Source organism: Castor canadensis, chromosome 3, assembly GCF_047511655.1.
Source record: "Castor canadensis chromosome 3, mCasCan1.hap1v2, whole genome shotgun sequence".
NCBI lineage: Eukaryota > Metazoa > Chordata > Mammalia > Rodentia > Castoridae > Castor > Castor canadensis.
The window spans coordinates 175,423,262-175,447,227 of NC_133388.1; the positions used below are offsets into that span (position 1 = coordinate 175,423,262).

Consider the following 23,966-nt stretch of genomic DNA (forward strand, 5'->3'; position numbering starts at 1 on the left):
GAAATAGGAGGTAATTTCATGTGCTGAGAGGGAGGGAAGTGGAGGGTTGAACAGTGCAAAAAGGCCTTAGAATACCTGCTCTGAGGAACAAGATGTGAAAGTAGGAGAGGTAAGTACGAGGTTTGCTGAATTTCTCAAGTCTATAATTCGGGGGCCATTTGAGTTCTGTATTACTAAGCAAAGCCCTGAGAAAAGGGGTTGGGGACCTGACACTTTATTCTTCTCCATAATTACTGCTTGATACAAGGGAGTTTATTAAAGCTCTCTTGCTTCATTTCCCCTATAAAACAAGTTAATAATCCTTGCCCCCCTCCAATCCCATAGGACTTTAACAAGTTTTAATTAATATCTTCAAAGTGCCCCAAGTGCCTTGGGAAAAACTGTATAAGGATTTTTTCACTTCCCCACCCTCTGTTGAGAATGAGTTGAAACACAATCTTAACAGCTTCATTCACTTCATTCCAAAATGCATTTACTAAGCCTACCTGAATAATCACTGAGCTATCAGATGTAAAAAGAACAAAATTTAAAATGTCCAGATGTCATGACACCGAAAAGGAAAAATTATTAGAAGCTAAACCACAAATAAAGTTCATGGTCTTTTTAGAACTCATTTTTCTACTCAATGTAATGAACCCAAGCAAAGGATTTCCAACTGGCCCTGTCCCCAAAATGTCAATGACCTGGTAGGAAGAGCCAGTAGTAGGAAAACCATAGTGCAGTGGTAATGGATACTTTATGGCTTAATTTGGCAATATCTTAGTAGTAAGACATCTATTCTTCTACATAGCTTTTTCTAGCTTCGTTTTTTAAAACATCATCCCAATTCCTTCTTTCTTTCTTTCTTTCTTTCATTTTATTATTCAACAAATCTATGTTGTGTGCAGGCCCTGTGTTTGGCCCAAGACAAGGAGCTTAGCATCTACCTGGCCATGTATAGCCTTGCCCTTTCATTACTTAAGGGGCTTTGGTCTCCTTATTTTCATTCCTATTTGAGTGGAAAAATATGCCCTCTGCATATTTTCTATGTTGAGATTATTTACTGGTGTTGACCTTGATTTTGCTGACCTTGATTCAAATGGCTCCTTTCAAATGCTAATTAGTCCATGGGTGTCACAGGCTATGAAATCACTTGTATAAAGCCATCAGAATCCCATCTAGGAGCAAAGGTTACTTTTGTAAATTCATTTCTGATAAAACCAGCTGCTTGTTATAGGATATAGTTGCTATGGTGATATGGGGATGAAAGTTCTTACTTCCCATAAATTTTTGCCAACATTGGCTCCTTTCAATTTAACTGGATGCATAATATAGCACAGGTGAGTCTCATGATACAGAGCTGAGTTTCGAAGTCAGTAGAGTTTCTTCAGACTCTGTGAGCCATACTTCTGTTTTATTCTTCTACATATCCCATGACTCCAGAATATGGCAAAGTTATAACTGGCTGGATGGAGAAAGTGAGGTTGGAGGAGGAAAGTAGAGTCCTGATACAGGGAACAAAAAAGAATTTCTCAAAGCTAAAGTCATATAACTGTCAATACAGAATTTCCAATCCACATGAATTTCCAATTTAACATGGCTATGCCTTAGGTTTTGTAGGGTGGGGCTTGTTTTGAGCCCCCAAAACCATGTAGAAAGACTTCAAAATTCTTGTGGACATTCCAAATCTGGAGAGCTCTAGAAGATTGCATATGTGGATATGTGGCATATTCACAATTACTTTTACCATTCCTCAAATTTATATCACTTAAAACTATTTAAAAAGTACTCTTTGTGTTTTACATTTGAGTCTTTATCTTATTATGCTTCAAACTAATTCTGCAATTACTTTTAACTTGATGGAAAGCATGTTCAGAATTTTTTCCCAAAAGACCTCACAAAATAATATTACCGTCAGTGTTCAAGTCTTTTGTGCCAAAATAATGATGAGGTAGTAAAGGAAGGTGACATAGGGTTCAGAAAGATGCAAATGTAGAACATTTCTCCCTACCCAAGCAACCTGGGAAGCAGAGCCCAAACAATTCACAGAGGAAGCTAGGATTTCCCAAGTCCCCAATGTGACAGGGTATTTTCTTAGGACAGTGACAACGTTTTTTTCATTACATGTGCTTTCTTAGTATCCTGCCATTTTCCAGACAAGAGGAAGTGTGTGTCCTCTCCCTTTAAACTGGTTACGCATATCAAAAGCAAGGCTGTGTGCCTTCTGAGGATGGGTCATGCAAATGCTACCCATACCTACCTTGTCCTCAGAGCCTGCTCACCCTTGAAATGGAGACACTGTGTTCTGAGAAAACCCAAACCCACCACTAAAGGTCCAAGTGGGAAGAACCAGGTTACTTCTCACCTCTTACTCTCCTCCTGTATTTGTTTAGTGTATCAAATTCCACATTCTGTTCTCTAATGATGTATTGGGTTTTTTTGTTTCCATCGTGTTGTTTATGAAATATTTCATATCTGCTAAGGAAAGTTGTCACTCAAGCTTCTTCGTCAAATTAGCTGCCTTCAATATCCAAATCATCCACTAAAAAAATTAAAATTAAGGATATCAAATTAGATAAGAAGAATGCATTTAAGAAAGCTGTTGTCAGTGACTACATTTAATAACAGGAATTATAGACTTAGAACAATCAAAAGTGTATATTTTAGTGTCCCCACCACAAAAAAGTAAATATGGGGATAAAATTCTATATTAATTAGCTTCATGTAGCCATTCCATGCATATATCTATTCTGCACACTACAAATATGTGTAATTATTTCAATTTAACTTTATTTTACTCATATGTGGATACAATGTTTGGGTCATTTCTCCCCCCTTCCCCCCACCCTCTCCCTTACCCCCCATCCCCTCCCTTACCCCTCAACCCCTTGCTGCCACACAGAAACTATTTTGCCCTTATCTCTAATTTTGTTGAAGAGCAAGTATAAGCCATAATAGGAAGGACCAAGGGTTTTTGCTAGTTGAAATAAGGATAGCGATACAGGGAGTTGACTCACATTGAATTCCTGTATATGTGTGTTACCTTCTAAATTAATTATTCTTGAACTAACCTTTTCCCTAGTTCCTGGTCCCCTTCTCCTATTGGCCTCAGTCACTTTAAAGTATCTGCATTAGTTTCTCTGTGTTGAGGGCACCAAATGCTATCTAGTTTTTTAGGTGTCTTACCTATCCTCATATCTCCCTTGTGTGCTCTCGCTTTTATCTTGTGATCAAAGTCCAATCACCTTGTTGTGTTTGCCCTTGATCTAATGTCCACATATAAGGGAGAACATATGATTTTTGGTCTTTTGGGCCAGGCTAACCTCACTCAGAATGATGTTCTCCAGTTCCATCCACTTACCTGCAAATGATAATATTTCATTCTTCTTCATGGCTGCATACAATTCCATTGTGTATAAATACCACATTTCCTTAATCCATTAGTCAGTAGTGGGGCATCTTGGCTGTTTCCATAATTTGGCTTTTGTGAATAGTGCTGCAATAAACATGGGTGTGCAGGTACCTCTGGAATAACCTGAGTCACATTCTTTTGGGTATATCCCCAAGAGTGGTATTGCTGGATCATACGGTAGATCTATGTTTAGATTTTTAAGAAGCCTCCAAATTTTTTTGCAGAGAGGTTGTACTAGTTTACATTCCCACCAGCAGTGTAAGAGGGTTCCTTTTTCCCCCACATTCTCGCCAACACCTGTTGTTGGTGGTGTTGCTGATGATGGCTATTCTAGTAGGGGTGAGGTAGAATCTTAGTGTGGTTTTAATTTGCATTTCCTTTATTGCTAGGGATGGTGAGCATTTTTTCATGTGTCTTTTGGCCATTTGAATTTCTTCTTTTGAGAAAGTTCTGTTTAGTTCACTTGCCCATTTCTTTATTGGTTCATTAATTTTGGGAGAATTTAGTTTTTTGAGTTCCCTATATATTCTGGTTATCAGTCCTTTGTCTGATGTACACCTGGCAAATATTTTCTCCCACTCTGTAGTTGTTCTCTTCATTTTAGAGACCATTTCTTTTGTTGAGCAGAAGCTTTTTAGTTTTATGAAGTCCAATTTATCTATGCTATCTCTTAGTTGCTGAGATGCTGGGGTTCCATTGAGAAAGTTCTTGCACATACCTATTAATTCCAGAGTATTTCCTACTCTTTCCTGTACCAACTTTAGAGTTTGGGGTCTGATATTAAGATCCTTGATCCATTTTGAGTTAATCTTGGTATAGGGTGATATACATGGATCTAGTTTCAGTTTTTTGCAGACTGCTAACCAGTTTTCCCAGCAGTTTTTGTTGAAGAGGCTGCTATTTCTCCATCGTATATTTTTAGTGCCTTTGTCAAAGATAAACTGGTTATAGTTGTGTGGATTCATATCTGGGTCCTCTATTCTGTTCCACTGGTCTTCATGTCTGTTTTTGTGCCAGTACCATGCTGTTTTTATTGTTATTGCTTTGTAATATAGTTTGAAGTCAGGTATTGTAATACCTCGAGCATTGTTCTTTTGACTGAGTATTGCCTTGGCTATTCGTGGCCTCTTGTGTTTCCATATAAATTTAATGGTAGGTTTTTCAATCTCTTTAATGAATGTCATTGGAATTTTGATGGGAATTGCATTAAACGTGTAGATTACTTTTGGGAGTATCAACATTTTTACTATGTTGATTCTACCAATCCATGAGCATGGGAGATCTCTCCACTTTCTATAGTCGTCCTCAATCTCTTTCTTCAGAAGTGTATAGTTTTCCTTGTAGAGGTCTTTCACATCCTTTGTTAAATTTACACCTATGTATTTGATTTTTTTTGAGGCTATTATAAATGGAATTGTTTTCATATATTCTTTCTCAGTTTGTTCATTATTAGTGTATAGAAATACTAATGATTTTTCTATGTTGATTTTATATCCTGCTACCTTGGTATACTTGTTGATGGTGTCTAGGAGCTTTTGAGTAGAATTTTTTGGGTCTTTAAGGCATAGGATCATGTCATCTGCAAATAGGGATATTTTGACAATTTCTTTACCTATTTGTATTCCTTTTATTCCTTCTTCTTGCCTAATTGCTCTGGCTAGGAATTCCAGTACTATGTTGAATAGGAGTGGAGATAGTGGGCATCCTTGTCTCATTCCTGATTTTAGAGGGAATGGTTTCAGTTTTTCTCCCCTAAGTATAATGCTGTAGGTTTGTCATATATAGCTCTTATAATGTTGAGGAACTTTCCTTCTATTCCTAGTTTTCTTAGAGCTTTTATCATGAAATGGTGTTGGATCTTATCAAAGGCTTTTTCTGCATCTATTGAGATGATCAAGTGGTTTTTGTCTTTGCTTCTGTTAATGTGGTTTATTACGTTTATTGATTTTTGTATGTTGAACCACCCCTGCATTCCTAGGATGAAGCCTACTTGGTCATGGTGAATGATCCGTTTTATGTGTTGTTGAATTCGGTTTGCCATTATTTTATTGAGGATTTTTGCATCAATGTTCATTAAGGAGATTGGCCTATCGTTCTCCTTTTTGGAGATGTCTTTGCCTAGTTTTGACATAAGTGTAATACTGGCTTCATAAAATGTGTTTGGCAGTTTTCCTTCCCTTTCTGTTTTGTGGAACAGTTTAAGGAGGGTTGGTATCAGTTCTTCTTTAAAGGTCTGATAGAATTCAGCAGAGAATCCATCAGTTCCTGGACTTTTCTTTTTAGGGAGACTCTTGATTATTCCTTCAATTTCATTTTGTGTTACAGATCTAGTCAGGTGATTAATGTCCTCTTGGTTCAGTTTTCGATGATCATAAGTATCTAGAAATCTGTCTGTTTCTTTAAGATTTTTGAATTTATTTGAATATAGGTTCTCAAAGTAGTCTCTGATGATTTCCTGGACTTCCATGGTGTTTGTTGTTATCTCCCCTTTTGCATTCCTGATTCTACTAATTTGGGTTTTTTTCTCTCCTCATTTTAGTCAGGTTTTCCAGGGGTCTATCAGTCTTCTTTATTTTTTCAAAAAACCAACTTTTTGTTTCATTAATTCTTTGTATGGTTTTTTTGGTTTGTATTTCATTGATTTCAGCTCTTATTTTTATTATCTCTCTCCTTCTATTTGTTTTGGTATTTGCTTGTTCTTGTTTTTCTAGGAATTTGAGATGTATCATTAGGTCATTGATTTGGGATCTTTCAGTCTTTTTAATATATGCACTCATGGCTATAAACTTTCCTCTCAGGACTGCCTTTGTTGTGTCCCATAGGTTCCAGTAGGTTGTGTTTTCATTTTCATTGACTTCCAGGAACTTTTTAATTTCCTCTTTTATTTCATCAATGACCCATTTTTCATTAAGCAATGAGTTATTCAGTTTCCAGCTCTTTGCATGCTTTTTGTCTTTATTTTTGTTGTTGAGTTCTAGTTTTATTGCATTGTGATCAGATAGAATGCATGGTATAATTTCTATTTTCTTATATTTGATGAGGCTTGCTTTGTGCCCTAGGATATGATCTATTTTGGAGAAGGTTCCATGGGCTGCTGAGAAGAATGTATATTGTGTAGAAGTTGGATGAAATGTTCTGTAGACGTCAAGTAGGTCCATTTGATCTATGGTATGGTTTAGATCTAGGATTTCTTTATTGATTTTTTTTGTTTGGATGATCTATCTATTGATGATAATGGGGTGTTAAAGTCTCCCACGACCACTGTGTTGGAGTTAATATATGCTTTTTAGGTTTCAGGGTATGTTTGATGAAATTGGTTGTTTTGACATTGGGTGCATATAGGTTGATAATTGTTATTTCCTTTTAGTCTATTTCCCCTTTTATTAGTATGGAATGTCCTTCTTTATCTCATTTGATCAATGTAGGTTTGAAGTCTACTTTGTCAGAGATAAGTATTGCTACTCCTGCCTGTTTTCGGGGGCCATTGGCTTGGTAAATCTTCTTCCAGCCTTTCATCCTAAGCCCATGCTTATTTCTATCAGTGAGATGGGTCTCCTGTAAGCAACAAATTGTTGGATCTTCCTTTTTAATCCAGTTCATCAAACAGTGCCTTTTGATGGGGGAATTAAGTCCACTAACATTAAGTGTCAATACTGATAGGGATGTGGTGATTCCTGTCATTTAGGTATCTTAGTTGTTTGAAGGTTTGATTATGTGTACCTAAATCGATGTTACTCTCTACTTTCTTGCTTTTTCTTTTCCTGTAGTTTGGTGCTGCCTGCCCTTTCATGGTTATGTTTGCTTTCACTTTCTGTGTGCAGAATCCCTTGCAGAATCTTTTGTAGTGGTGGCTTTGTGGTCACATATTGTTTTAGTTTCTGCTTATCATGGAAGACTTTTATTGCTCCATCTATTTTGAATGATAGTTTTGCTGGGTAGAGTATCCTGGGGTTGAAGTTATTTTCATTCAGTGCCTGGAAGACCTCACTCCAAGCTCTTCTTGCTTTTAATGTTTCTGTTGAGAAGTCTGCTGTGATTTTGATGGGTTTACCTTTGTATGTTACTTGTTTTTTCTCTCTTATAGCCTTCAATATTCTTTCTCGAGTCTCTGTACTTATTCTCTTAATGATAATATGCTATGGGGTAGTTCTATTTTGGTCAGGTCTGTTTGGTGTTCTGGAGGCCTCTTGCACCTGTATGAGCATAGATTTCTCTAGATTTGGGAAATTTTCTGTAATTATTTTGTTAAATATATCACACATTCCCTTTGCTTGCACCTCTTCTCCTTCTTCAATGCCCATGATTCTCAGGTTTGGTCTTTTGATGGAGTCAGTAAATTCTTGCATTTTCTTTTCACAGGTCTTGAGTTGTTTAACTAATAGTTCTTCAGTTTTTCCTTCAATTACCATTTCATCTTCAAGTTCTGACATTCTGTCTTCTGCTTGTTCTATTCAGCTGGATTGGCCTTCCATTTTGTTTTGCATTTCTGTTTCATTCTTTTTTTCTGAGGTTTTCCAAATCCTGAGTCACTTCCTCTTTAATATTGTCTATTTTCACCCTGAGTTCATTTATCTCTTCATTTATCGTGTCTTTGTTTCACATTGGTGTTTATACAGTGCTTCTATAGTTTCTTTTATTTCTTCTTTTGCTTTCTCAAATTCTCTATTTTTGTTGTCTAGGAATTTCTTGAGTGTCTCCTGTACATTTTGGTTGACCCTATCCAGTAGCATCTCTTTAAAATTCTCATTGATTACTTGCAGGATTTCTTCTTTCAGAGTGTTCTTGTGGGCTTCATTTGGTTCTTTGGCATAGTTTATCTTGTTTTGTTGGAGTCTGGATCTGAGTATCTGTTTTCTTCATTTCCCTCTGGTTCCTGTACTAATTTATTACTGGAGGGAAACTGGTTTCCCTCTTTTTTCCATCTTCCCATTATTGCCCTTGCTATTGTTACTGTTCCTGTACTGTGTGCAATTAAGTATTTTCTAGCTTGTAATAATAACAATGGTGATATCTAGCCCCTCAGGCTTTTGTTTATTTAGAGTTCTCCTAGGCATGACAGCCATCGTTACAAGCTTTTGCCTCTCCAAGCACACTGGGGGAGGTGGCGCTACACCCGACTTCTCCAGCTGGCTTGTTTATTTACAGTTTACATGGGAAGTGCCCCTTCCTCACTTTCCAGTGGAGCTTTCCTCACGACAGCCACTTTTACAAGCTTTCCCACTCCAAGGTTGCTGGGCCGGTGCTGCCACTCCTGCCTTCTCCAGCCAGCTTGTTTATTTAAAGTTCTGTGAGCGATTGCCCCTTCCCCCCTCTTCGGTGCTCAGGGTGCCCCACCCTCTTTGCTATGTGTCTTTTGTTGCTGTTGTTTATTCAGTTTTGTTTTTTCCTCTTTTTTTCCCCCTGGGTGGGGGTCAGTCTGTCCAGGGTTGTTGTCCAGGGTTGCTGATCTGGCCCATGGTTGTTTGTGGGTGTACTGCATGCCGCTTAACTCACCTGGTGATCTGCTTCTCTCAAGCCAATAGGAGCTGGCATCTGGTGGCACGGGAGCCCTCCTGGTTTCTCCATTTAACATGGAGTGGGGATGCTATGCATGGGCTGGGGGTGTGGAGGTGTCGGAGTTTTGCCTCTTCTTGTGGTTTTTCCTGCAAGGTGTTCTCCAGCATCTCTCCAAGATTTTACTTTAAGAAGCACACTTTCTGCTTCCTCCCTCTAGTCACCATCTTCATAATTTTTATCAATTAAAAAATCAATCTACATGTAAGCCATAAAAACTAATTTTATAGTTCTGTTAACTTTTAGGATAAGTACTCCTCCTTACTCTTGTTTTTCAATATTGCCTTAAATATTTTCTCTTTTTGGTGGCACTGGGGGTTTGAACTCAGGGCCTCATGCTTGCTAAATAGGCACTCTACCTTTTGAATCACTCCAGCAGCCTAACTATTTTTACCAATTTATTGTTCCAGGTAATTTAAGAAATATTTTCTTGAGTTCTACCAAAAGTTGTGATGCTGGTAATTTGCACTAAGCTAATACACTAATCTAGGAAAGACACAAATTTTCAGTTTAGCTGCAAAGACCATGGAGGCAAGCCCAGCTGAGCAACTGAGTCTGAGCTTTTCAGTACCTTTAGACTCAGGAAACTCAATTCCTGCCCTTTATCCCAGAATCTTACAGAATCAACAGATGGCCTCAACAGCTCCTAGTTAGAATTTAACCAGGCTCTAGGGAGCCAGCCAGGCTAATCCTTCATCCTCTGCATTTGGGCCCCAGTGCCTTCTAGACTTCAAACTCTCTGTACTATGTCCTTTATCCTAGACCATCCACATCCTTCTTAAAATGGGGCTGGTTTCCTGGTCACCGAGCCAGTCCACCAACCTTCCCCTTGCCATATCCTTTCTTGTCCTAGAGGGTGCTGGACACAACCCAGGCCATTTCCTTGTGCAGGGCAAAGTCAGCATACAACTAAGTTATAAGAACAAGCCCCAGGAAAATGAAGAGATGCAATAAGTTGTACAGACCCAACGATCTCAGGAAATATGACACAGCAGGGTTTATCATGGTATTCTTTCTTAATGTGATGATAGGACTGCTGGATACAACTACCAAGTAACTGTCATGTCTCTATCTCTGCAATTATTAATCCTTTTTAAAATAGTGCTCTATTAACCTCCAAACCATTTCTCCCCTCTCTCAGAAGTTAGTTTCTTTATCCAGAAAAATACTATTTAGACCTAGTGAGTTGTTTGTTTTTTAGGCTCTGCTACAACAGTCCTAACTGTGCATGACATATTTTTGCAACAACCTGCTTACATTGTAGCAAACAGCCCAGGACCCCTGACCTTCTGCCTGTAGACTCTGTTGAACAACTGATCATCCTAGACAAGATATTTTTCTTTCCATCTCTTCCTTTTGCCTTCCCATTCTTCTTTGTTCTTTTGATTTAGAGTTCTGGTATGCTTAATGAACAATATGTTTCCCGGCAGCTATAAAGCAAGAAAAATTCAGTTAGGATTATAATCACAATTTCAATTATTTACACATGTCAGAAAATAGTGCCATTGGGTTCTCCAAGTTATTTACTCTGGTGTTTTCTTCTATTTCAAAGTACTAAAATATTAGCCCTATTCATTACAAACTGATTGTTTTTAACATGATTCTCCCCCCCTCTCCCCTGCCCTGTCTAAAATCCAATTTACAGCCTGCTAAAGGCCTCATAAGTTTTTTATGGATTATTTCCTGGGGTCGTATTAATCTGGCTCCTTGTTACTTTACACTAATTTCACTTTGCCACAGTAAAGTAACAAGATTCGATCTCTTGGGAATTAATCCATAGAGACCTCTTAATGAGGCAAAGCCAGAATGGAGTGCAACTACTGTATTTAATTCCCCCAAGCCCATTGGAGAAGGAAGAGGTCGCCCTGTCCTTCCATGTGCATTGTACCAAGGGCTGGGTCCCTGAAAAATGCGGAGCAGAGTAAGGCACAGAGACTGGCAGAGAAAGTATACAGAACTAGACCCAGTCAGGATTCATGCTTTCACCTACCTTTGGTGTCCTAGGACCTGGGATCATTGTACACGCAAACCCAAGAGGAGAGGGGCAAAAGAAACAGCAAAACAGTTAAAAGAAAGGGAAAGCATTCCTGCTCTACAATGACCCACGAGACCCAACCTATCTCCCTGCAACCTGCCTGCAGCCTGGGCACACTGTCTGAGAACTTTTGTTTGCAGTGGGAGCTCTAGTGATAAGAAGACTTCAGATCCCATCACCCTTTTCTCTTCTGAAGGTGTCCTGGGTTCTTATGATTTTCTTTTCCAAAAAGCAAAAGCAATAAACTTGCAAAGTTTTGCTAAAGTTAAAGTAAAAAATTTGCATTAACTTGAGGGAAAGATGAACAGTTGTCTCAGCTTGTACACTGAGGATTAAGACAACTTGCAATTGTTATAATTATTGCAGGAGGTTATCCAGAAAAGGGGGGTAGAAAAGCAGAAAGAGAGTATATGTGAAGAGGATATGGAGAAGCTGGGCTTGGTAGTGCACATGTATTAATCCCATCACTTGGGTGGCTGAGAGGGGAATTGTGAGTTCAAGACCAGCCTGAACTATATAGCAAGAACCTACTTCAAAAGAAGGAGGTAAGGAAGGAGGGAGGGAGGAAGAGAGAGAAGGAGAGAAGAAGGGTGGAAGAGACAGAGAGAGAATAAGGAGAAAATACTTATATAACCCCAGCACAGTGGTAAGACATGAACAGGCACACAAAAGAGCAACTACTATTATTAACACTATTATTACATTCCCCAAGAAGATTTTTGTCAGTCAGCAACTTAGAAACACCTTTAGAAATAACTTACTCTTTTATAAATCCCTTTCCTATATATTATCTTACTAAATGTTCATGAGTCAGGTAAGGTGGACAAGTAGCGCTACATGTTTTTCACACATAACTGAGGCTATATGTGATTGCTTCTTGCATATCACATATGAGGATGGTGCAATTGCTGTAAAGGTCTAGGACTTGGTCTCAGGCCTTCTACTGCTCCACTGGACACCAGTCATACTGCGTCCTTCACAAGAAAGGACAGGCAAGGCTCAGGAGTCATGACCGACTCTCAAATACCAGCATGGACTTTCAGCAGAGGAAATGTCATTCCCACCATTGAATCAACATGCTCAGGGGTCCAGCACTCTTCTGCCCAGTCTTTCCATGTCACAGGGAGGGTGAAGGACCTGCTTGTTGAATTTGAGAGAAGAAACTGAACATGCTTTTCTCAAACCTTTTCTACTTCCTCTTTTCCTAATTGCCTCCCTGACCAAATGTAAGGGGTTCTCATCTGGGGAAGATCTGTGTTTTTCCCACAGTGTCAGAGACCAAAGGGCAATGGATGTGAAACCTGTGTACTCAGTTTGAAGTATCAGCAAACTCCATTGGCCAAGGAATGAATTCCATATGTTCCAAATGAGAACTGAAACAATCCATTGATCTCCATCTACTCTACTGGATCTGACACTCCAATTGGAAGGGTACAAAAGGTTATCTACTGACACCTTGTCCTCCTCCCAAAAAAATGCCAGCACATAAATCGTCTATAAAAACAAGGCATCACTAGGGAACTATGCTCACTTAAGTCGATGGAGAAAATTGCAACTCACTAAGGCTTGCCATTGATATGAAGCCAGCAGGTAACCTACAAAGGTTATGTTCCCTTAATTGCTATCTCAGAAAATAATTTCTTTTTTCAGAAATATTGGGAAGAGAAAATATCATCTCCTGGACTTATCCCCTGTACAGTTAAATCGTGTGCTGTACACATGATCAAAATCTTCCATTGTTTCAAGTCAAAACAAGAAGTTAGTGACCAACCCTAATATGATCGTAAATTAAAAACCATCTTTATAGTGATTTCAGGGCAGAAAATTTTTTAGATGAAAGGATATCTGTGCTTGCTAGAGAGAAAGTGGGCACACTGGGATTTTGGCATGACCAATTGTCCTATAAATCTATACAAACTATAATAGAAACTAAAGTTTTTGATACAGGGCCTCTGAGACATAGAAAAAGCAATTGAAAATTGAAAATGAATTGTGTTTACTCATGAAAAAAGAAATAGAAATAGGATATATATGGGGAAATTTCACACCCCATATTAGTCAAAGAAACAAAAATCAAAATGAGTTTTCATTTTCCCACATCAAATTTTTGTAGAATTTTTGAATGGATAATTGTCTGATTTCCACATATAACAAAGAAGCAGGGTTTGATAAGTTAGTGGAAGATCCAGGATCCAGAGTGTGAGTATGGACCCCTCAGCTGAGATGATCAGAGATAAAGGGTCAGAGAGCAAAATAAATAAGTGAGGATTCAGCAGAAAACCCAAATGCAAATAGCCAAAGAATGAAGGGCCAGAGGTGGCACCAAAGCCAGAGCATAGAGCCAGGGATTTGAGCAAATGCAGGCCTGGTATAAACAAGCCTCAAATTTCAGTGAACACAGTTCTGCTCCCAGGCAAAAGGGAGTAACTGGGACCAGATTTCACCTCTCATCTTAAACAACTAAAAATCTGGACAAAATATCATGAAACAAGAGTTTTCAGAAATTGGACAACTGGCATTGTAGAATAGTCAATTTTTTGGAGAAGAGAAATAAACAAGAGATCCAGCTTAATAACTAGAGAGCATTTCCAGACCACAGCACTGGGAGGAGGGACTCAAGCAAAACTCAGTCATCTCCCTGAGTTGAGGAGATAAAGTTTTGCATTCAGAGCCCAAGATGCATACAACTTGAGAGGCAGAGAGAAGTGGAGTGGAGGAAGCTTTGAAGAGAAAAGGTTCTTTTTTATTTCCAGAAGTTTCCCCTGAAGTCTTTTGTTAACTATTAATTATCATATGCATGTGAGAGAACTATAAAAGCCAAAGAAGGAACCACTGGAAAAGAGCTGGCAGAACAATGTACAGTATAAACAGAATGAGGGAGAGTAGAAGGAACTCATAATACATAGAACATTGAACAGACCTCAGACTATGGCCAGTTAACCTAGACTGAAGGCTGCTCTCAAGTTCCTTTAACAAAACCATCCACAGATAAGGATGTCCTAAAAAAAAATGAAAAGGGCTGGGCACTGGTGGCTCACGCCTACAATCCTAGCTGCTCAGGAGGCAGAGAGATCAGGAGGATCACGATTCAAAGCCAGCCTGGGCAAATAGTTTGCAAGACCCTATCTCAAAGAAACCCATCACAAAAAAGAGCTGTTGGAGTGGCTCAAGGTGTAGGCCCTGAGTTCAAACCCCAGTACTGAAAAAAAAAAGAGAGAGAGAGAGAGAAAGAAAAAAGGACCAAATTAATTTAAAGAATAAAAATCCCAATAACAACTATTTGAAATTCATAATACTTACATACAGTCAAAAATTACAGTATAGGGCAAATACTGTGTACCCATATATGTAAATGGAAAAAATGATACCTGTTGAAACAATTCCAGGAATGGGGGGCAGGGGAGATAAAAAAGAATGATGGAGGGGGTGAATTCAAGTATGATATATTTAATATATTGTAAGAACTTTTGTAAATGCCATAATGTACCCTCACCCAGCACAACAATAAAAAAAATAAAAAATTACTATGCATGCAAAGAAGCAAGAAAGTACCATCTATAAGGAGAAATGCCAATTATCAGCAAGAGACCCAGAAATGGCACAAGTGATAGAATAGTAGATAAGGAAGCTAACCAGCTATGATAATACTAAAGTATTATCAAGTTCATATGTTTCAGGAAAGAGAAAAGTTTAAATATGATCAGGATGAAGGGGAAAGTCTGAGAAGACACAAATTAAACTCACAGACATTAAAAGAGTAATATCTAAGGACTCAGATGTGGTGCTCAAGAGGTTGAGCACTTGCATGGCAAGCTCAAAGTCTTGAGTTCAATCCCCAGAACTGCCAAAAACAAAAAGAAGACAGAAAGAGCATCCTATCTGAGATAAATGTGTGTGTGCGTGTGTGTGTTGTATACAATTAACAACAGATATGACACAGCAGAGGTAGTAGATACAGACAGATGATTGAACCATACAACTGGAAACACAGAGCACAAAAACACAAGTAAAAAGAAATAAACAAATTCACTGAACCACGGGGCAATATTGAGTAAATCAACACATGTGTAACTGGAGTTACAGAAAAGGGTGGAACAGCAGAAATATCTGAAGAAATGTTGACTGAATTTTTCTAAATTTAAGAAAAACCATGAAGCCACACATCCAGGAAGCTGAATGGTCTCCAAGCAAAAGAAACATAAGGAAAACCACAGCAAAGCATATGACAATTAAAGCTCTGAAAGCAAATGACAAAAAGAAAATCATAGAAGCATCAAATTATATAAAGAAGACTAAGAATAAACAACTTCTTATCAGAAACAATGCAATTCTAAAAACAGTACAGTTCTATCTTTAAAGTGCTGAAAGAAAAAACTGTTGGCCTAGATTTCCATAATCAATGAAACTATCTTTCAAAATGAAAGTGAGATAAAGAATTGAGGAAAAGAGACAAAAAACAAGTGAATAACTTATATTGTAAGTCAATAGATAAGAACATGAGCCACAGGAGCACACTGATTGAAGTGGGAGGAGAGGATGCTCATTTATGTAAATTGTTCAGAGATATCTCCCTTCTCAAGAGGTGACACTTGAATAGTTCTAAGTAAGGTGGTCATGAAGTTATCTGAGTGAAAGCAATATCCAGGGAGAGGGGAAAGCAAGTGCAAAGTCCCTAGGTTCAAGGACCAACAAGGAGGTCAGTGTGGTTATGCCAGTGAATGAGAGGAGGATTAATGAAGGGGGTAAAGGGTAAAGGGCAGAACAAGGACACACAAAGAAAACCTTTTAGGAAGCAGATGCATTCATCCAGGGAAAAGATGATGGGCTTGGAGCAGGATGGTAAATGTAGGAGATAGATTAACGGCCCCCTAAGATATCCACATCCTAATTCCAGGAACCCATGAGTACATCACCTTACCTAGCTGAAGTAACGTTGCAAATGTGATTAAATTAAGTGCCTTGAGATAGGGAGCTTATCCTGAATAGGTCCATTCTAGTCACATGGGTGCTTAAAAACAAAGCCCCTTCCCCATCTGTGGCAGAGGGACATGTGACTCCAGAAGGTCAGAGAAATGCAGCATTGTTGGCTGAAGAGACAGAGGAAGAGACTACAAGAAACTAAAGAATGAGCACAGCCTCATCTCTGGGGCAACATTTGTGGTACCATCACAGCAGCAACGGAAAGTTAATATAGGAGACAGGAACAGAGGAATATCACATGGGCTACCAAGGAAAGAAAGAAATGGAGAAGAAAAAGGGCAACTCTGAAAGTAGGGAAGAGATTGTCTTTCCTTGTGTCTAGGGGTCAGTTCTTGGATTTAACTCTAATTTTAGAATAGCTATCTAATGTGTCTCTACTCATGCCAATTATAAAAAAGAGAAACTTTCACCATCCTTAAAAATTTAAAACAAACTATGCTTATCAAAATGTAGAGTGGAAGGCTGAAGCAATATGGGGAAATTCCAACTCACAAGGAGTTCATCCAGGCTGACCCTAACAGGAAGTGATGGGAATGATCACTACAGCTACAATCACTTCAAAAATCAACTTTAATAACAATGCAATAAGATTGCTAGAGATGGTCTCTTCAGAGGCAGAAAGCTTCAATTGCTTCCCATTGAAGTCTGTTGAACACTTTTGGCTGAACACCCTTCTGCAGGTGGCACGCAGCAGAGTATGTGAAGTAGGTATTCATCACTGGAGCAGGGCTGTCATCTACAGGAACTCTTTTGCTCAACTGGAAGGACTGTCAAGACCACCCCTTGAGTCTCAGCTTCCTACACCCATGTTTCCAGAACCCTAAGTCACTCTTAATATTCTCAGTAAGATCAGTCAATATTCTTCATGCCCACATGGATGAAAGTCATGGCATAACAGTCGTGGAGTCTGTGTCTCTACAGATTCCCAGCATCTGGTCTACATCTGGACCCCCTCTGGAGGATGCCGCTGATCACCAGAATTCTTTTCTTCTTCTTGGAACTGCATTCTCCAGCCCATAAAGTTCCAAAGTCTCCACTTTTTGCTTTTCTTTTGTGAGAATAAATTTCTTTTGCTGGTAGCAAAATATCAAGGAAATCCAGAAGACATTTCCTTCTTGTCTTCAAATAGGATATAATCAACACAGCAGAGGATGTAGGCTTAATGCCACAGAGAAACCATCAGTGCCTCTTCTTAGAGAAAGCACAGTCAGAGGAACACTAACTGCTACCAATCTATGGGCACTAACTACATGCCAACACTTCATAATGTACTCTACATATGGTTTATCATTTATCCTAACTACACCACTTTGAAGTGGGTATTATTATCTGCTTTGTAAAGGTAAAAGAATTAAGACTGAAAGAGTTCAGATAACTTGCCAAAGTACTCTCAGCCAATAGACAGCAAAATCAGGATTCAAACCCAGGTCTGTCTGACTTCCCCAGTCTGAAGTACTCTGATAGATAATGAAGAACATTTTTGGATCCCTTAATATCTCTCTCTCTCTCTCTCTCTCTCTCTTCCCTCTTTCTTTCCCTCTCCTCTTCTCCTCTTCTCTCTTCTCCACTCCTCTCCTTCTCTCTCTATCCTCTTTTTTTTCTCTCTCTCTCCCTCTTCCCATGTTTTCGAACACTTACATGCACAGTTGAACCATCTATAGCCTGCAGTAGAGCTCAGGTGCCCTATGCAATGACAATAACCTCCACCAGTCTTATCCAGAAATACTCAGGATGTATTTGCTGCTTAGACCTATGGGTTACAACAAGATCCAAATAAGCTAGAAATAAAGAAGTGCTTAGATTTGGTTGGAGAAGTTCATTTTCAACTGTACCATAAACTTGGCTGTTTCCTCATTTATCCACACCTGATGTGTACCTAACCTTTTGGTCTATACAGCTAGTGAGCTTCCCATTTGAGTTACTTCTAGTGATGGAAAACACCCAGTCAGTATGACTAATCTAACCACTTATCCTACTGGCACTACAGCACAGCAGTTAACATTGAGTGATTTGTTGGAAGACAGACTTGAGTTCAAATCCCAGCTGTTCCATTAATGAGCCCTACACCCATGGGTAAGTCACAGCTTTCTACACCTTCATGTCCCCGTTTCTAAATTGAGGATAACAATACTTCACAGGGTTGGAACAGGGGCAATGAGGTAATGTGTATAAATCTCTTTAGCACAGTGGCAAATAGTAAGCAGTCAACAAATGTTAGCTATTAGTGTTATTACCACATAGCTCAGGACACAAGCAGCAATTAAAACCAAGGACCAACAACACAGACCAAAACAACAAGCCCTTTACTCTCTGAACCTCTAGAGAGATCTTAGCAACATGCGTGCCTCCAAACAGAGCTGACACTGGGCAACACTGAGAGGAAAACTCTTTGTCAGCACATTTGAAATGTCTCCTTGTATTCCTCAAGTGTGCACTCCAACTAGCTATGGCCTGTCACACCGGGCTCCTCTCCTGCCCTGGCTCCCTTCCTCCAACTCAGGGCTCCTTCCAATGGGAGCTCTCGATGATTCATGAAGGTAGTTTGTTGGGAAAGAAAAGACTTTCATTTATATTTTATATTCTTTTAAACTTAGATTTAATATAGTTTAAAATGAAGATAATATTCTGTTACATTAACATTTGTATTTAACCTGTGAATACACATGTAAACACATTTGAGATCCATGCTCAAAAAATTATTAACTAAAAAGGTAAAAATATGAAGATTAGAGTTCTATCCTAATCCTAAAGGGACACAGGTTATGAGCTCAAGTGCCCAGGACTAGAGAGATGTGCCCTGCCTACAGGTGCTCAAAATCAAAAACAGTTTGAACCCCTGTACCATTTTTTATAGAAACTTGCTTAGCAAGCCAAGGTGGGAGCATCATTCAGCCCACAGTGGACAAGTGAGTCAGCTCCCTCCTCCCAGTTTCATCAGTGAACCGTGCTGATGTGTTAAAACAACCTTTAGAAGTCAGTTCAGAGCCCTAACCAAGGTGAGCAAGGCAGCTTGAGTTGGACTGTATACTGGGAACCTGGGTTCAAATCCTGGTTCTGCTCATTCCTCATGTGGCAAATCATTGAATAAGTAATTCAACCCTGAGATTTGGTTTTCTCATATCTTTATGTAATAACAATATACATTTTAAGGAGTGTTGTAACATTTAAGTGATGCGATGCTTGTCTAAGGTTTTCAATGACTTCAATGACTATTGATTGTAAGTCATTCATTCTTGTTGCAGCTTAGATAAGAGTAGTGATGATTTGTGGGTTAACAAAGAAAGAGAAAATTGCTCTTTGTTGTCCTAGGTGGGAAATCCAGCATCAACAAGAATTTTTGGATCAGAACTAGAAATCTGCACTACTTTGTTAAATACTGAATTCCCAACCACAGTAATATTCAAGTTGGGGCTATATGTCTAGAAGCCATATAAAGCCAGCTCCTACTTTGAGTAAGAGTTTGGAGGACACAACCTTTACATTCCCTTCAAACACTAAAATTTTACCATACTAAGCCAAATAAAATGACAATCAGTTAAAGAGTAATATAACTTCCAACAATATTAGACCCCCTGGCACATCAAGGGGAAGAAGAAAAATATTGGGTCACAGAGGTAACATCAAATCATATAACTTCTTAATTCACCCACAAAAAGCCCCTATAAGCCTCTCAATAATATTTGAATTATTCTACATGTGGAGACATAGTTCTGGAAAGATAATGAAGATGAGTAATTCCCACTAGCTATGAAAACTAAATACAACTCATTCACAAATATTTCATCTCCAGCCCAGAGCTTGCTTTTGAGAGCAAGACCATATACTCAACCTATATAATCTACCATCTTGAAGGAACACTTTCTAAAATAAACATACCATCTGCCCTTCACCCCATCTTCTGGGCATCAGCATCTATCCATTCTCCTTGGCCTTGAACTTGTTTAGCCTCTTCATATCCTGTGACTTTTATGTCCCAAATTTATCTTCACTATCTCCATTCCTTTTTCTCTCTTCCACCACTGAGTATCTTAGACCAATATTCCATTATGTATGGCCTGTGCTACAACAAGCATCTCCAATGGTCTTCCTCATCCACTCCTTTCCTCTTCTTATGGCTCACTAGATGAATTTCCCATCACCCTCAAAACAAAGCTCCAACATGAGTCACTAGGTGCTGCAGTCACTCAGTTCTAAGCATGATCTCTTTCCTGCTCTCTCACTCCTCACTCCAACCATACTGATTTTCTTTCCTTTTCTCACACTCTCATTCTTCCATATAGCACAGGGGATTCTCTTCCAAGCTGTTCCCTGTGCCAAGGAAGCATCTTCTTTCCTTTTTAGGCTTCCTTTACATCTTACATGTCCTTCAGGCCACTGCTCCATTTCCCAAGGGAAACTTTCTATTACTTCTCTAACCTGCCCATATGTACCTATTTTATACATTTGAGGCACCACAGAGCAAGAGTCACAAGTAAACTTCTGCATTTGCATGTGATTATTTGTATTTCCCCAGTAAACTATAAAACACATGGGGGTAGGAACAGTAGTATTTTTGCTTAGAGTCTATAGCATAGTAGGTCCTCAAAAAATATCTGCTTAACAACTTAAAAAACAGTAAGTGATGAATGAAACAAAGAATGATGTGACAGACACACTTGTGCAAATCCCTTCATCTCTCCAGGCCTCATTTTAACCTCAGAATTTAGAGGTAGCAGAGCTAGTAAGGAATGAAGATAATGACATGACATCTAGAATCACTAACTAGCATTCTCTTGTTCTGCAATGCAAAAAAATTTTTTTAAATAATAAAATAAAAGGTACAAAAAGAAAGTTGTGAGCATGCTAAGCGAACAGATACATGCGCCCCACTCCCCTACCCTCCAGGCCTCAAATAGAACAAACAGATGCTATCTGCAAGGCCCACAGCACATCTGTGTGGATGGAGCAGCGACTTGAGCATCCTGGGAAAGGAGTGATTTGCATGCATGCTCTCTGCTGTACGTGGCTCACAGGTTCTTTCCAGAGAGCTCTGAAATGGCAGCATTCAGAGATTCCTGGTTGTGGTTTGGGATGTGATCTTTGAGTTCACCTTCAGTCCCTGTGCTGGAGAAATATTCACATTAAAAATTTTTGCTATAATTAAAAAGCAAATATTGCTGGCTGGAAGATTTCTTCCCTCCCCATCATCCTCCCTTCTCAAGCTTTCACATTTGAATGTTGTCAAGTTATCATGCATTGACTAATCAAAACAAAGGGAATATGAGAAATGACTAAAAGTATCATGCCAAGTATGAAAACCGCCTGAAGGATGTGGTGGCACCAGCCATTCAAAAGACTCAGCTTCTTTCAGAGACAATGAGATTTTGATTTGCTTATAGTTTTTGTTTCAAGACCTCAACCTCTCTTGTTTTAAGGATTCAAAAAGTCACAGGGCCAAGGCTTTTCTTAATCAAGGTGGATAAACAAGCAGATAATGTACTTTTTAAAAAACAAGGCAGTAGCTGAAATAAATTGGAAGTGACTTCTTTATTCCCACAAGAGATAATACTAAGACAAAAGGCGGGAATGGGAATTATCTGCCCTGGGAGCCCTGGCTGTAGTGCAGCTTAATCTAATTTGCATATGAGACTGGGAGTTCCCGGAATCACATTCCCATGTGGTTCCTATACTCCCACCCGTATTTCCACTACTGACTACATATTGCCTTTTTTATGGTGACTGGATGGTGAGCTTAGTAAAAGCAGCAGAATTCATCTAATCACTTAGAAAACCGGGTGGATACACTACTTTAAAATGGTGACATCTCTTTCCAGAGCCTTCGATAATAACTGAAACAAACAAGGGAATACTGTATCTACTGACAGGGAAGCCAAAAAAGGGAAAAGTTAGTGTGTCCTACTCAATATATTTTCTCCTTTCAAACTTTAGACAGCTTCACCCTACCACACCCAGCTACTTGTGACTGGTTCCAAAGAATGACACCAACTGATGAAAGATGACATTTTTGCAACCCTTTCCCTCAAAGACTCATGGTGAGGTGGCCCTTCTCCAGTAGACCATACACTTCATCATCTTTGTCTGTCTTTCTGTCCCTGGACAGTCCAGATCCAAGGCAGAGATCACCCTGCTGGCACAGTGCTGGATCAAACCTTGGGCACGAAAGCCAGGACGTGCGATCAGCAAGGGCTATAGTTCCCCGCTTGGAAGCTGAGTCATGGACCTGGCCGGTTTGTTTCATCACTTGGAAAGCAGTTAGACTGAACAAGACATGTAGTGATTAGTAATTCAGACTGGTCTCAGAGCTTCATGGTTTTCACTGTGAGACGCCAACTGCAGCCTTTCCCTTGGAGTCAACAGGAAGCAAGAAGAGCAGGCCAAATTTGACACCCCTTGACGTAACCAGAGATGGACTTTAGCCCTCATTTCTCCACCCAATAACACAGAGATTTTGAAAGTGAGCCCTCCTGGCTAACCACATTCCCCCAAGTACCAGGGGCAGAATAAAGGATTAAGAATTAAAGAAATCCTGTTTTGATAACTCCATTTTAACCTTTACATGGCTCCCATGTAAAGGTACTCATACTATGAGTAAAAAGGAAGTATTTATTAAATAAGCTACTCTTCAATCAGAAAAAAAAATTGTGATTAAGGTAGACACAAAATCTACTTTTTTGATGATTACTTCTGTCATTATGCTGCATTTGTGGATGGTCCCAAACTTCACACCACAAGACAAGACTCATAGTCAGACGTGAAGTAAGCAGACATTTTCGGAAATACTTCCTGTCTCTGGCGAGAGTCACTGTTTTAGTGACTGATTCGTGGTCAGCTATTTCCCACTACAGTTGTGGTCACAGCAGTAAGATTTAAATTTTAATCATTTTACATGGAAGGTTTAGTAAAAGGGAAAATGATGTGTGTATGTCTTCACATTTGCCTCTAGTTTTTCTCTCTTCTGTCTTTCCTTCCCAGTTCATCCCATACCTGGTCCTCAGATTCATTTCCTAAAATATCACTTCCTTGCATGAGTTGTGTTGACATTAGGACACCCATTCTACAATGTAGCTAGAGGCAAATGCTCCATAAGTTTAAAGAGGCTGAGATTGTTATTTAATCATCTCCCCCCACAAAAGATCAATGTCATGTTATTAGGAGGAATAGAAAATGCTCATATAACCCCAAATGGGATGATCTTTAAAAGAAAATGAATTATTATTGTGGGGAGCCTTGTTTAGTTCGACTCTTTGAGAAAAGAGGGCTCCCTGGAATGGAAGTCCTCAGTTTCTTCACCTTGCCTACAAAGACCCAGAGTTTTCCTTTCCTGTTCTCTCATCTTAACCCTACTCACTCCTCCACCTTACCCCAAGGAAACACCTTAGTATCTCCTCCTTTTGTAGAGTCAACAAAGACTGAGTAGAAGGACACCTGTCCCAGGGTGTCCTGAGGAGGGAACATCAAATGTTGAGGAATGTAGTGGAGGGACGGGGTCTCCCTGAAGCAAAGCAAGGGAGAGTAGGAGTGAGTGGGGGTCCCATGTGGAAAACCCTCAGAAGGCTGAGGCAATACAGCTCCATCTTATCAAATAGTGTAAAAGATTAAGATGACCAGATACTGACACAATTCCTGATTCTCCTCTCTTTTCCTTACAACGTGTGACTCGGGGTCAATTAGTTACTCAAACTCCTCAATAAATAATAGTGATAATAACAATAAAGATCAACAATTACCCATGTGGAATGAGCAGACAGGAATAATCCTAGTATATCATTGCTCATTGTAAACTATAGGAAAAGGGCCAGTCATGGTGATGCATGCCTGTAATTTAACTATTCAGGAGGCAGAGATTCAGGAGGCTCTTCCTTCCAGGAGAACGGGGCAAAAAGTTAGTGAGACACCCCTCAAACCCCATCTCAACAAATAAGCTGAACCTGGTAGCACACCTGTCATCCTAGCTATGTGGGAGATATAGATAGGAGGATTGTGATCTGAAGACAGCCTGGGCAAGAA

At 39.3% G+C, this 23,966-nt stretch overlaps 1 long non-coding RNA gene across 1 annotated transcript in view; it reads right to left on the reverse strand.

The window, feature by feature from the left end:
* The window catches only part of LOC141421721 (uncharacterized), a 110,706-nt gene that overhangs the window by 82,041 nt on the left and 4,699 nt on the right, over positions 1–23,966 (reverse strand). The window contains exons 2-3 of the long non-coding RNA XR_012446393.1: positions 10,202–10,374; positions 2,345–2,521 (exon numbers count right to left, since the gene is read on the reverse strand). This is a non-coding gene — a long non-coding RNA (uncharacterized lncRNA). The remainder of the gene's footprint in view (positions 1–2,344; positions 2,522–10,201; positions 10,375–23,966) is intronic.